General features: G+C 44.7%; 1 protein-coding gene across 11 annotated transcripts in view; it reads right to left on the bottom strand.

Moving 5' to 3' along the window:
• Apold1 (apolipoprotein L domain containing 1) overlaps nt 1–12117 on the bottom strand; it is a 57348-nt gene extending 45231 nt beyond the window's left edge. For 4 of the 11 annotated variants that reach the window (XM_039108001.2, XM_039108003.2, XM_039108004.2 and 1 more), the window contains exon 1: nt 11509–11788. The gene's annotated coding sequence lies outside the window, so the exon portion shown is untranslated. Of the gene's footprint in view, nt 1–11508 lie in introns of all 11 variants that reach the window. The other 7 variants (XR_005503274.2, XR_005503268.2, XR_010065683.1 and 4 more) reach the window with 5 other exon arrangements.
• Nucleotides 12118–13605: the final 1488 nt, after the last annotated feature.

Raw genomic sequence — 13605 nt, 5'->3', positions numbered from 1 at the left:
GTAATCTGATGTGTCTGAAGACAGCTACTCTGTGTGTGTGTGTGTGTGTGTGTGTGTGTGTGTGTGTGTGTGTGTGTGTGTGTGTGATACAGTGTATTTATATAAATATAATGTAAAAAAATTTTTAAAAAAGAAACAGAGGGCTGGAGAGATGGCTCAGCGGTTAAGAGCACTGACTGCTCTTCCAGAGGTCCTGAGTTCAATTCCCAGCAACCACATGGTGGCTCACAACCATCTGTAAAGAGATCTGATGCCCTCTTCTGGTGTGTCTGAAGTCAGCTACAGTGTACTTATATATAATAAATGAATAAAATCTTTAAAAAAAAAAAGCAGAAACTAACAGAGGTTTAGAACCATTGGGCAACTGGAAAGGACATTTTTTTTTTTTTTGGTTCTTTTTTTCGGAGCTGGGGACCGAACCCAGGGCCTTGCGCTTCCTAGGTAAGCGCTCTACCACTGAGCTAAATCCCCAGCCCCGAAAGGACATTTTCTAACCTACTGAGCTGCCTGCAGTGAGCTCTAGGTTCCCAGCTTTGTGAGCTGTCACCCGGAGTGGCTTTGGTGACACAGCTGTCAGTCATTTCTGCTCCTGTAAGTAACCCCTCACCCATATCCTGTAGGTGACCTCCATGAAACTCACCAAGTTGGACTTTGGTGGTATCTGTTCAATTTTAAGTGTGAGTGGCACTAGCCTCATGGAGGACCTGAGTCCCAGAGTTAGCAAGAAGGAAAAAGTGAGCTGAACAGCATTTTTCATCTCCCTCTCCGTGTTTCCTGACTGCAGAAGCGCTATCACATGCTGCTTCATGTGCCAACTACTACACTGATCCGAGGGGTACCATCCCCTATGCTCCAGTGACTTCCCTGTAAGATTTATGACTTTGAGCAATGCTTCCCTGCCCCTCAAAAGGAAGTCTGCAAGAGATATCAATGTCTGGAGAACCAGGGGGCTGAGCTGTGTCGCCAAAGCAGGAAGCAACAGGTGAAAGCTTGCACTTCAAAGAGTCAGAGGGCTGCTCATAGCAAGAGACACATGCGTGCCACCTGAGCCTGTGAAAAGCGAGATCTGGGAGAGAGAGAGATTCCCATCTATACCTGGGGATGTATCAGACAGAATCCATCCCATGGAAGAGTAAATTAGCAGCATCGTGAATGCTCAAGGCCAGAGTAGAAGACACAGTCACTCCAGAGCAGAGCTGCAGAACCCAGACGAGGGAGCCAAGAAGTCTGTGTCCTGTGGGCAAAGTCGTGTGAAAAGAACGAACTTGTGTAGAGGATGGAATGAGATTCCCCAGCCTCAGTAGCAGAGGAGAAATCAAGGGGGGGAAAGAGTGCTGAAGGAAGGAGTATCTGGAGACTCGGATGTTGGCTGTTTGCGATCCAGAGAGGCTGGAGCCACTCTGATGGTGAACCGCAGTCGAGAGTACTCAGGGCACCAAAAAAATCCAAAGGACGAAGACATTGTATACACATAAGAACAAGAAGTCAACAGGACAGGAAAACGTGTACTAAAGACATTTAAGAAAGACAATTTGGGGGGTTGGGGATTTAGCTCAGTGGTAGAGCGCTTGCCTAGCAAGCGCAAGGCCCTGAGTTCGGTTCCCAGCTCCGAAAAAAAAAAGAAAATTTGGCTTAATGACAAATTCCAGTGTGATTTTTCACCTCCAGTGTAAAGGGGAACTGTATGTAATGCTGCCTGTATTTAAGGAAGGAAGGAAGGAAGGAAGGAAGGAAGGAAGAAAGGAAGGAAGGAAGGAAGGAAACTTCAAGCTTCCCTGACTCTACTCTCTTCAAACAATGGAGAGCAAGACAGGGCTCATCAGGGATCTCAGAACAATTTAAAAGTTTTGGAACAGGCAGGCAGGAGTCTCACCCTCTGTCCTGCACAGTAAAGCTCTTAAGTTTAAAAAAATAAAATTCGGCCTTTGAAAGGGGAGAAAGTAGGCCCTCAGCCTCTCCCTAGAAGTGAGGACGAGGAAGCAAGGTGAGAGCTAGAAACTGCGCAGCTGAAAGGAACGGAAAGAGGATCTGGGCGGGGCCCAGTCAGGCTCAAGGCAGGAGCAGACAATAGTGGCCTATAATTATAATCCAAGCACTGGGAGTTGAGGCAGGAGAGTTGCTACTACTTCAAAAGTCAGCTTGGACTACAGAGTTAAATCCTGAGGTTTAACTCATGAGGAGGAGGAAGAGGAGGGGAGAGAGAAAGAGAGAGAGATTAACTTCTTAGGTAACCTTGTAGGCCAGTGGTTCTCAACATTCCTAATGTTGCAACCATTTAATACAGTTCCCCTTGCTGTGGTGATCCCAACAATAAAATTATTTTTTGTTGCTACTTTATAACTGTAATTTTGCTACTGTTATGAATCATAATGTAAATATTTTTGGAGATAGGACTTCGCCAAAGGGGCTGTGACCTACAGGTTGAGAACCACTCTTCTAGACAATTTTGTACATATTTACGAGCCCTAATTTTTTCACAAGAATGTCCCATTCTATAAATATTACTCTTGCTTTTTGCCTTCATTTAACAGGGCCAACTTCTGCTACCAACGAATCAAAGCTGCTCAAGGTGGGCTTCATGGTTTTGTTTTTCCCAGTGCTGGAGACTGAATCCACAGGCAAGCACTCCCTGGGTGAGCTATGCCCCAGCCCTCCCTGGACTGTTTTAATCTCTATCGTCCTTGTGTATACTATCAGTTCGATCAGATATTCAGTCCTGTAATTTTAAAATCAAATGGAGTCTTGGAGCTGGAGAGTGGCTCGGTGGTGGAGTGCTTACTTCTCACACAGACGATCCAGAGTTTTGTTGCTAGAACTCATGTCCAGTGGCTTCCAACCACCTCAAACCCCAGCTCTCAGATCTGACACTCTCTCTTGTCCTCTAATAGCTTACACATGTGGCATACACTCTCACACAGACATAGAATACACATATACACATGATAAAAAAAAATAAGCCAGGTCTTGTGAGGAAGCTTAGACTAGCCTCAAACACTTGGCCATCCCCCTGTCTCTGCCTCCCAAACAGGAGGACTATAGGCTTGAAGCACCATGCCCAGGGTCAAATGTTTTGTTCAGTTGCTTTTCTGTTCCAAAACAGAAACTTATAACAATATAAGACCATTCTAGAAAACACACATAACTGCTTATTTCCCAAAAGTAAATTTGTAAAAAGGAATAGCAAAAATAAAGAATATACATTTTAAACCAACAGTATACAAGAGTGTGTATGATATATGTGTGTATAATTATGTACATGGGTGTGTGTATTTGTGTGTACGTGTGTATATATCTATGTGGAATGCATATATATGTACATTTGTGTGGTATATATGTATACATGTGTATATATGTTTTCATGTGTGGTATATATGTATGTTGGAGTTTATTATGTGTGGTATGTATGTATTGTATATATGTGTGAGGATATGTATATAAGTATCTGCGTGGTATGTATGTATGTGTGTATATATGTATGTGTGTATATGTATGTGGTGTGTGTATATGTGTGTGGTATGTATGTATGTATGTGTGTACATATGTATGTGTGTATATGTATGTTGTGTGTGTATATGTGTGTGGGTAGAGTGTTTAACATTTTCCCCAGTGTTGCTATCACCTACCACCAACAATTGCATAACAGTCTCTTTCTGTGACATTTCACAGTTGTCATGAAATAAATAAGTGACATTTTAGTTGAGTGCAGTGGCCCACACCTGGGTTACATGACTGAGACCCCGTTTGGTTTCTTTTGTTTGTTTGTTTTTTAAAGCTGCTTGAAACTGTTAAAGGAATTCGGTTTGAAGGAAAACCCAGCATAGGCCGATGAGTTAAGAGACTCGGGCTCGTACAGAACTGAACGCAGGTGTGTGGGGAGCTGCACTGCGCACAAGGCCACCTGCGGGTCTCTGGAGTAGAGCAGGCCATGCTACCAAGCTAAGGCTTAGATCGTCTGAGGACAGGGATCATACACTGACTCTGAGAGACAGTACAGTCCCCTCACTTCCTTGGTCACCAGTGGAGAAAAGTCACTCAGCCTTGGAGGGAAGTAACAGTGAAACTCAAGAACAGCCACGTTTCTTTCCGGGTGATGCTGTTTCTGACTCAGTTTACCTAAACTTTATGGATGAGTTGCGTGCGTGTGCGCATGTGTGCCTGTGTATATTTTTTGTTAATTGTGGGTCTTTTGTTTTGTTTTGCCTTGAATTTGTTTGGGTTTTGTTGTTTTGGTTTGGGGGGTGGTTTTTATTTTGTCTTGGTGATTGTGGACAGGACCTCATAGATAGTGGCATCTAACTTAATGTTGTAAAAGATGGCCTATACATAATTCCCCTGCCTCCACCTCTGGGGTTCCAGGATTGCCAGCAAGCACGACCACACACACCAGTGCCTTTCCTGTTCCTGTTTGTTTGAGCCAGGATCTCACTATGTGTCGAAGGCTGTCTCAAATTCATCATTCTGCCTCAGTCTCCCAAGTGTTGATATTACAGGCAGGTACAACTACTATCGCCTAATAAATTCCCACTTTGATACATGGGTCACAACCCTTTTCTACTTCAATATTGTCTTTGTACGTGGGTTACTCCTTGCTACAAATAAACCTATAGTAGGTCATTCCAGAAATCATTAGGGATGGTCTTAAATCAAACACATGCCTTAAAAAAACTGCTTTAATCTTACTTAAAAAAAAAAAAACACCAAAACTTACCACTTCAGCCATTTTGTAGTATATTAATTCTGTTTACTAAATGTCAATTTTAAACATTCCAGCCAAGCATGATGGTGCAGGCCTATAATTCTAGCACTTGGGAGGCTAAGGCAAGAAAATCACCTTGAGTTCAGAGTGGACTACAGATATAAATAACAGAAACAAATTCACCTAGTCCAAAAGCCAGAGGGGATGGCCTACACCTGTGGCCCAAGCACTCTGGAGGTTGAGGCAAGAGGGCCACAAGTTCAAGGCCAGTATATGGAATTGTAGGCTAGCCAAGGTTACATAGCAAGACTCGTTTCCAAAAACAAATTAGTTTGCAACATCAGCATAGTACTGGTTGTTTTATATTATTTATAAATATGTGAGGGCTATTATTTTTTAAAGTTTTATTTATGTATATGAGTACACTGTCGCTGTCTTCAGACACACCAGAAGAGGGCATCAGATCCCATTACAGATGGTTGTGAGCCACCATGTGGTTGCTGAGCCATCTCTCCAACCCGAGAGCTATTATTTATTATAAACCAGACATTGTGCTAAGTACTGCACATAAATTAATGAGTCAACTAGGTGGAGGCAGTGACCAAGCTGGTCCCAAACTGGTTGGATAGACAAGGATGACCCTACTGTCTCCACCTCCCCAGTGCCACGGTAACAGACATTTCCACTACGCTTAGCGGCCACTAGATATTTTTAATACCTTTATGAAAACACTCAATAGCTTTATTGTGTAAACAAAGAGAGAAACTTTGAAAGGCAAAATTGTTGCTTGACGTTAGATGGCTGAGGCAGAGATCAGTACTTTGAAGCTCTCCTCAGCTACGTAAGACCCAATCAAAACAAGAAACAAACAAAACAAACAAAAACAAAACAAACAAATGAACAAACAAAAAAACCCAGTCTGACCTCAGAGCTTGAAGCCAAACCACTTTACCAGTATCTGAACGCCATGAATGTGCAGAATTCTTTTAGATAGAACATGAGCAAACGAATTTTCTAATAGTTTGTATTTTTTTATTTAGTTTTAAATATTTGGTTTCTTCTTTAATGTTTAGTCTTTTAAGTATGTATACATGCCTGTATCTATGTGAGGATATGTGCATGTGTGAACAAAGGTTTCTGAAGAGGCTAGGAGAGGGCCTGGAGCTGGTTTAAAGGTGAGTACTGGGAACTCAATTCTGTCTTGGTGACATTGGTGACAGCAGCGTCCTTAACCACTGAGCCATCCCAGTGGCTTCTGGGCTTTTTTTTTTTTTTTTTTTTGAGTGTGTGATTAAATATACATAGCATGAATTTTATCATTTAAAAATATTTTAAGAGCACAGTTGAGTGGCATTTAATATATTCATGTTATTGGGGCTGGAAAGATGCGTCAGTAGTTAAGAGCGTTTATTGCTCTTGCAGAGGACCCAAGTCTGGTTCTCAGCCCCCACATGGTGGCTTACGAACCTCAGGAAGTTCAATTCCAGGAGATCTAACGATTTCTCCTCATGCGTGCAAACCACTCATCCACTTGAAAATCTTTAGAAAAATATTTTTTTTCATTCGCACTGATGTGAAATCATCACCACTGTGCCTCCTTTTTTCTTTTCTTCTCTTTTCTTTTTTTTTTTTTTTTTTTACTTTGCTTAGGGTACATTACACATTGAAAAAATTTTTTAATTAATTTTATGTCATCAAATTTCATTTTATGAATTTTATGTTTTTCTATCATACTTAGAAAGAAATACCTTCTGCACTCTGAGATTTAATTTCCAAAAATTTTCAGGGGGCTTGTCAGATGGCTCAGTTGGTAAAGTCACTGAAGAACAGGTAAGAGGACCTGAGTTTGATCCCCAGAATCCCTGCAAGTCACCGTCAGCACAGGTCCTCCGGTAAAGGCAGGCAGAGCTCTCTGAAGTGCAGTGAGCAGCTGGCCTGACTGAACTGCTGAGTTTCAGATTCTGTCTGAGCCCTTCTGAAAAAAACCACGTGGAAAGTTTGGATGGCAGACACCTGACCTCAGTCTCTGGATGCACACACTGACAAGTACAAGTACCACACACAGCACAACACACACAATTCTTAAAACCTCTTCAGGCTTCTTTGTGTATATTTATGATTTTATATTTTTCTATTCCATTTCTTCTTTCAATTTTTAAATAATTTATTGTGTGTGTGTGTGTGTGTGTGTGTGTGTAAGAGAAAGAGATAGAGAGACAAAGACAGAGAGAGATAACACAAGTGGAAGACAGAAGACAATTTTGTGAAGTTGGTTCCCTCCTTCTACCTGTACAAGGTTTTCAGGATTGAACTCGGCTTTTGCTCAGCAAGTGTCTTTACCTGTTCAGCTATTTTACCAACCCTTTTACTACATTCCTTCTAATTCTTCAAGAATTTATCCCAGTGAAAAATGTAAGATAAGGATTTCATTATAGTAATGTTGTTATTCAGTGCTGGGCATCAAACCCTGTGCATACTGATAATCATTCTGCCATTACTGCTGGGCGCTCTCTCTCTCTCTCTCTCTCTCTCTCTCTCTCTCTCTCTCGTTTTCAAAACACATGTAGCTATCATGTAGACTGGGCTGGCCTCAAGCTCACTGCAAAACTGAGAATGACCTTGAACTCCTTGTCCTATGACTCTGCCTCAACTATGGTACTAGAACCACAGGTGTAAGCCATACATCAGACCACTCCCGTTATTTCCTTAAAACCAACAACAATTAAAAATCAGAAATTTTAAATCCATATAGGACAAAAGAAGCTGGGGGAATTCTGGAAAGGGGAAAGGAATGGGGCAAAAGAATTCATTGGCGTCTCACTGGAAATGAAACCATTCTGCATTCATAAAAATAATATGGCCTTGGTACACCTGAGACTGAAGGATTGTGGGAGTTGGGGGTGGAATGGAGGGAGAAACAATGAAGGAGGAGGTAGGGGACATGGCTCAGTGGCAGAGTACTTGCCTAGCATGTACAAGACTCTGAGTTGGATTCCTAGCTCTTGGGAGGTCTTGGGGAGGATACAAGGAAACCAAAGTTTATCATGAGGAAATTGTAAAGACATTAATGAGAGTAATCATCTTTTTCATGGTGAATCTTCCTGTCCAAGAACACAGTTTCCTTTTTCATCAGTCCAGGTCACCTATTGGAGACTCAAACCCTAGAATGAGGATTCCACATCTTCCTCACCTTCTCAGGCCTTAAACAGCATTAGTAAATGTGACCTGTTCCAGTTTCAAAGTCTGTTTCTTTAATTATTCCCATTATACCGGACTTCCCTGTCTCTCCTCCCAGAACAGGAGAGCTACGGGGATCAAGTCTGACTTCATCAGACTTGCAGTCATGTGTTGCCGACCACAGGGACACCTTCTGACCAATGTGTTAACGTTGTATGAACACGGAGAAGCTACTACAGGCTGTGGAGCCCCGCTGCACATCTAGGCTCCAGGATAGAGTAGGCTGCAGCCCCTACTAGGCTGCAATCTGAACAGCTTGTTCTAGATCCGATACATTAAGTGATTGTAACAATACTATCTGTGTATCCAAACATCTAAGGCCAGAAAAGGAAAGAGACTGTATATAACAGCTTACCCGGTGGATAAAACAGAGTAAAAACATAGCAGAAAAGAAACAAAAACGGAAGCTGGTGTGGCAGTGTCTGCCTGTAATGCCAGTACTCAGAGGCAGACAGGAAGACCAAGTTTAAGGCCTCTCAACTACATAGTAAGTTTGAGGGTCACTCGGCTGTCTCAGAACAAACAAACACAGATAGAAGATGGTGTAACTGCATTCGACTCGTCCCCAGACTAGAACGTTCATGTCTGAGAGTTGCCCTGAGGTAATCAATCAATGAGTAACAGAAAGGAATATGTGGAGACCACTGCTACATATCACTGTGGGCTTTCTCCAGTGGACAACTGAACCAAACATTATTTATTTTAAACAATCTTTTCCTTAGATAATAAATTAACTTCTACAATATACTGGGTTTTTTTTTTTAAATAACTGATTTTTTTTTTTTTTTTACTTTTTTATTTTTGCTATGTAACCCTGGCTGCCCCCAGACTCCCTGTGTAGCCAAGAATGACATTGAAATTCACCTAGCACTAGTGCTAGGACTACCGGCATGCGAACTATGCCTGCCTTTAAAACAAAACAACAACAACAACAACACCAAAAGTCCACTTGTAATAACATCTAGCTTAAACACACATTGTATAAATATCTTAAAATTATTTTCCTTATGGTGCTTAATCTGTGAGATCATTTTTGTTTGTTACTTGCTTGCTGTTTTCTTTCGTTTTGAGATAGTCTCATATAGGACAGTCTGGCCTCTTTAACTTGCTGTGGAGCTGAAGATGACCTTGAATTTCTGATCCTCCTGCCTCTGCCTCTGCCTCTGTCTTCTGAGTATCGGACTACAGGCATGCACCAGTTTTATGTAGAGTGGGGAGCACAACTAAGGCCTGTTCCTGCTAGGCAGGCACTCTACAGACTAAGCTGCGTCCCCACCCTTCTATTTTATTTACTTAACGATTGTTACTGTTCAAAACAAAGTTCCAAACACATGCATTAGCCTAGTGGGATCCAGCCTATCATTACCTGAGCCAGGTGTGGTGGGGCACAACTGTAATTCAAGCTCGTGGGAGGCAGAAGAAGGAAGACTACTTGAAGTTGTAGCTACATCTTATGTTCAAGGCCAGCCTGGGATTCACTCAGTTTTCCTGTGCTTGCCTACCGTGCGCAAGGCTCTGGCTTCTATCCAGGCAGCAAAAAACATAATCAGTATGACATCTACCTTCTATCCTGTCTTCCTGTTAGGTAAAGGTTAGGGGCAGTGGCATGCATTGGATTGCTGTCTCCTTTGATGACAATAATATACTCTGAAGGATCAGAGACCAAAGAAGACCTCTTGGACAGTTAAGTTGTTATGATGAAGTGCTGTGCACTATTGGATAGCTGTACTCTTACACAGTTGGCAGCACGCTTGGCTTGTCTGCACCAGCGACACCGAGGACATGTGACTAATGCACAGTACTATGATATTTCAACACGCAGTGCTTTTTCTGCTCTGTTCTTGGGTCTGGGACCCACTGTCAGCAGTTACATACCCCAATGATTTGACTCCAACCTAGTACTGTTTAAAGATGTTAGCCAGTAGATTTCTTTTGTGTGCACGCCTGTGTCATGTGTGGGCGCACCCGCGGGCGCGCCCATGTGGAGGCAGAGGTCACCACTGGTATCCCTTACTGCCCTCCATCTCACTGAATCTGGAGCTCACCATTTTAGCTAGAATTGGCTGGTTACTCAGAACCCAGGAATCTACTTTTCTCTGTCCACTCACCAGCTCTGGGATTAAAAATGTGCACATTTTATACACGTTCTGGAAATCCAAACTTGGGTCCTCCTGCTTACACAGCAGGCACTTAACCTCTCCCCACCCCACCCCCAAGACCTGGAGGTCGGTAGTTTCCTCCTTTGCTGATCCAGAGTCTGAGTTCAGCTTGAGAAGTTAGGATGGATGCAAAAACACATGCCTAGAGTCCCATCTAGTCAGGGACCCATCAAGTTCAAAACCAGCAAGAAGTCAGGAGTGGGTCAGGGAGGGAGGGGGCCATTATTATTAATAATTTATTTATTTTTGACCTGGAACTCACAGAGATCCATCTGCCTCTGCCTCATGAGTACTGGGGTTAAAATGATACACCGCCATGTCCAGTGGGGGATTATTTATGGCCACTTTCGTCTGAATGCTTGTTGGTATGTTTGCGGTAGGGACGGTTATGCGCAGTCTAGGATGACTGCAAACTCTCAAAGCACCCAAAGCAGGCCTTGAACTCCTGATCCTCCTGCCTTCACTTAACAAGTGCTCAGATTACAGGTGTGCTCCACCATGCCAAGCCCAAGTTTCAAAACCCGTTTAGCTAGTTACGTGCTATCTTAATCTTATCTATAACACCCCTGTCCAGGGACCATCCAAATCCCTGCCTGATTCACACTCAAGATGAAGACCTGTTTCTGAGACTCGCTTCCTTCTCATAGGGATGTGTTTTTCCTTATGGACTGCCCACTCTGATAGGTGGGCCCTCTGAAAGGCAGAAGGGAGCAGGGAGCCTCTAACAGAGTCAATGAATATAGCCTAGCAAACAGCTCAAACATGTTGGTTTCTGACGGGGTCATGGAGCTTAGGGAGCTAGCTGGGAGAGGTAAGGTCCAGCTCAAAGCTAAGGACATGGTATGCTGTCAGGAGGCGAAGGCTGGGCATCTGGCTAAAACAGACTGAAGGAGACCTCAGAATTATTTTTAAGGGAAGGAAAAAAAGCAAAAGGGGGGAAAAAAAGGTATGCATATGCGACTTCCCTGATAAAGAGAAAGACTGATTAGGGTCTACCATTTCATTATTATGAAGTTTCAAAAGCTTCACCGCAAAGAAAAACATAGTTGGATCCTAATTAATAAAAGTCATTACTTGTATTACATCTGTGCTACTGATCAAATCCTCCTAATTCTTAACATACTCTTTCCAATGAGATTCCTCACCCAGGTTCCCTATCTCATCCCCACGGGGGAGAGGGGGGGACTGGGAAACAGAGACAGTTTTTATTTTTCTTTAAGGTTAAAAAAGGAAGAAAATGACACCGACTACCTTTATTCTGGTGGATTTTGACATTCTAACCCCTGGAATAACATCTCTTTTGCTCTATATAAAGTCTATAGCCATACCTTGTACTTGGTTGGTTTATTTCTATGATGGGTAAATATTAATTTCTAAGATACCTACCCACTCCCGCCCCCGCCCCCCCGAATCTACCTTTCCAAGACAGGGGAAAGTGCGTCCTCGTCCAGCTCCCGCCTGTACCTTCCTAGTACCTCTGGCCAGCAGCCTGTGGGCCCGTGCTCCCTGGACATCCGTGAATGTTTGATGCTACATCTCAACCCAAGCCGAAGCTTCCCGCCTGCACTCTGTCAACGGCACTTGCAGGCGGGGGTTGAGGTGGGGGGGGGCAACTTTTGGAACAGAAAGCTCCACCCATCCTACTCCCTACTGCCTGCAACCAAACCAGCTAAAACACCCCAACTCAGACTCCCCAACTAAGTCCCATCACATGATCTACCATACTGTAAAAAATTTTTTAACAAGAAAACAAGCATCCAAAAAAAAAAAAAAAAATTCAAACTGCAGGCGCGAGCCAATGGGGATGCCGGGGAAGGTGGGCGGGGGAAGCGCGGCGGGCTGGGCGGGGACCCGCGGACCTGTGGACCGAAGGATTCGTAAAACGCAGCAGGCGCACGGTTTAGGCTTTTTTTTCCTTCCAAAACTAAGTTAAGAGCGAGGCTCCGCCTGCAGCTGCAGCCTCTCAGATCCACCTTAAATCTTCAGTGGACTCGGTGCAGGGGTCAGTGGGCGCAGCCAATGCCAATCAAGTTTACAACCACCAGCTCGGGACGGGGAGGGGGTGGGGGGGGAGAGAAACTTCAACTTCTCGCTTCGTCTGCACACATCACACACGCGCACACGCAAACACACGTACGCACGCACATGCACACGCACACGCACACAAAGGGAAGGAGGGGGCAAGAGACTGGCGCTCCGCGGCCAAGGAACATGTTTGCAAACGCTTCTATCTAAGCTCACTGGCCGCGGCCTGGACACGCTTCCCGCGTCCCGACCCGAGCGCCATGATGGTGGCTGCGGTTCTCAGCCCGGGTCCTGGAGGGGGAGCCGCAAATGATGCAATCCCCGGGCCGGCGCCCGGACCGCGCGCCCTTCTCCCGGCCTTTTTCTTAACGTTCCTTTTAGAGGCGCGTCGAGGTTTCGCGCCCAAAGCATGGATAAGGGTTTTGTTTTATTTTTTAAGATTTTCTATTTTCTGGTTCCTGCCTCTGTTGAGTCCTCATGCATGACAAGTCCGGGACTTGGATGGAGGCCCGAGGGGACTTGAGACTTGAGTTTACGTGGAAATAAGTGCACTTTCGGTTCTCTGGGATCCGCTTGTGGCTGACCCCACCCTGTTAAAACCCCACGCGAGTGAAATCAGGGAGACGACCTCATAGGTTTCTAAGCAGGCTTCTGGGCCCTTTTACCCCTCAGCGTCCTTTGCAAGGTTTTTTGGGTTTCTTTTTTTTTTTTTTTTTTTTTTGACTTTATTATTATTTTTAGCCAGGAAAGGGGGGGGGGTAGGAGTAGGGTGTGGCTCAGGTGAAAGATGGCAAATAGAAAAGAATCCATACTCTGAAAAACAGATCAGGGATCCTAAGTGAACTTCCAAACAAAACGCCTCTTAGTCAAAAGCGCTAGAAGAGCCATCATGTTTTCTGGTGATGATGGTGTAATGGCGAAGGCAGTTGCCTGGCTCCTAGGAAAGGTCCCTCGGTGCGGCCAGGGCGGTGGGCACACACTGGCCTGAAAGGCCGACTGCTTGCTCCCTCCCTCCAGTGAATGTCCACGGTCCCCCAGTCTAACCCATCCCGCCCCCCTCCCCAAATCCACATTTCCCGCAGTTCTAGTTCTTCCTTGCCCGGGTCTGCAGTTCTGGACAGCCAAGGATTCGATGATGGGGGGCACTTTGCAACGCAGGGTGAAGGGCAGTGGCGATCCCCGAAAGCGGCAGTGGCTCTCCACAGTTCCGCGCGCTTCGGTGACCGTCCCTTAGCCGCCAGCGAACCGGGAAGGCTTTCGAAATCCGCGGGGCTGCGGATCATTGGAGCCCTGCGGTAGGGGTGGGAGCGGGCTGCTGCCCTGGAGGGTCCACGAACTCCGGGAAATTGGTCCCTTCGGGCAAGTCCCCCAGGGCTCAGTGGGCGGCAGGGTGTCCTCTGGGGAGGGTCGTGGGCCTTCCATAGTGATTTTCTTCGTCTGGAGGATTGATGATGAGGAAGGAAGGTTTCTGAAAAGTAACCCAGCCCG

This window comes from Rattus norvegicus, chromosome 4, assembly GCF_036323735.1.
Source record: "Rattus norvegicus strain BN/NHsdMcwi chromosome 4, GRCr8, whole genome shotgun sequence".
NCBI lineage: Eukaryota > Metazoa > Chordata > Mammalia > Rodentia > Muridae > Rattus > Rattus norvegicus.
This window is presented reverse-complemented; position numbering and strand designations above follow the sequence as displayed.